The following is an 819-nucleotide window of genomic DNA, read 5'->3' as shown; positions in this document are numbered from 1 at the left end:
GTGTTGACGAGCGGCGCGTCTAAAATCATTATCCCGCGTTGGAAGAGCGCGCGTTTACGGTGTGAGAACCCACGATCCCGACCGTTGTGTTGTGTGGTACGGTGCGATGGTGGTATTGGTCGATGGAAGCGCTCGCTCTCATTGCTGTTTGGGTGGTGCTCGAACGAACCGAGCGAAAGAGGAACAACATGACACAAAAGTACACCACTGCCTGGAAACCGTTAATTGGTGGCAATAGGGGAAGATTATTTTCCTTCAGGTTTGAAACAATTTTTTTTGTCATGTTCCCCTTACCTGTTTCTACTGACAGGTATCAAATCGCCTCCTGCGACCTAAATTGCCATTTGTTTCGGCTAGCCTGCAACGAGGGTAGACTCATGAATTGTACTGAGAGTAAAGTGCGTAACGAGGTCCTGTGGCGCAATGGATAACGCGTCTGACTACGGATCAGAAGATTCCAGGTTCGACTCCTGGCAGGATCGTGCAGCAATTATTCTTTTTGCTGGTTACTGCTATCAACATTATCATTCTGGAAATATCTATTACTTTAGAACCAAATCACATATTTCCTGGAATCATTAACACTCATGAAAAAACGAAAAATGTTCTGGAAAGTGTTACTGAGCTTTACGAGACTTGAATCCTTTGGAATCCATTATTTGATCTCTTGAATAATTAAATTCGTAATATAGGAAAAACATGATTTCTAATGTGTCATGTGTTAAAGTGTTCATTATCCACATTCGTGAAATAGTATACAAGATCATGAAATATGATTCATGGATACGTGAACTGATTCATGATTCCTAGCGTATTAGT

The 819-nt window shown here is 42.0% G+C and overlaps 1 non-coding gene across 1 annotated transcript; it reads left to right on the top strand.

The window, feature by feature from the left end:
• Nucleotides 1-409: 409 nt before the first annotated feature.
• On the top strand, nucleotides 410-482 carry Trnar-acg (transfer RNA arginine (anticodon ACG)). The gene has a single exon. It is a non-coding gene; the product is annotated as a tRNA-Arg (tRNA).
• The last annotated feature ends 337 nt before the right edge of the window (nucleotides 483-819 follow it).

The sequence above is a fragment of the Topomyia yanbarensis genome, chromosome 2 (assembly GCF_030247195.1).
Source record: "Topomyia yanbarensis strain Yona2022 chromosome 2, ASM3024719v1, whole genome shotgun sequence".
Taxonomy (NCBI): domain Eukaryota; kingdom Metazoa; phylum Arthropoda; class Insecta; order Diptera; family Culicidae; genus Topomyia; species Topomyia yanbarensis.
Note: the sequence above shows the minus strand (reverse complement) of the source record. Positions and strands in the feature narration are given on the sequence as shown.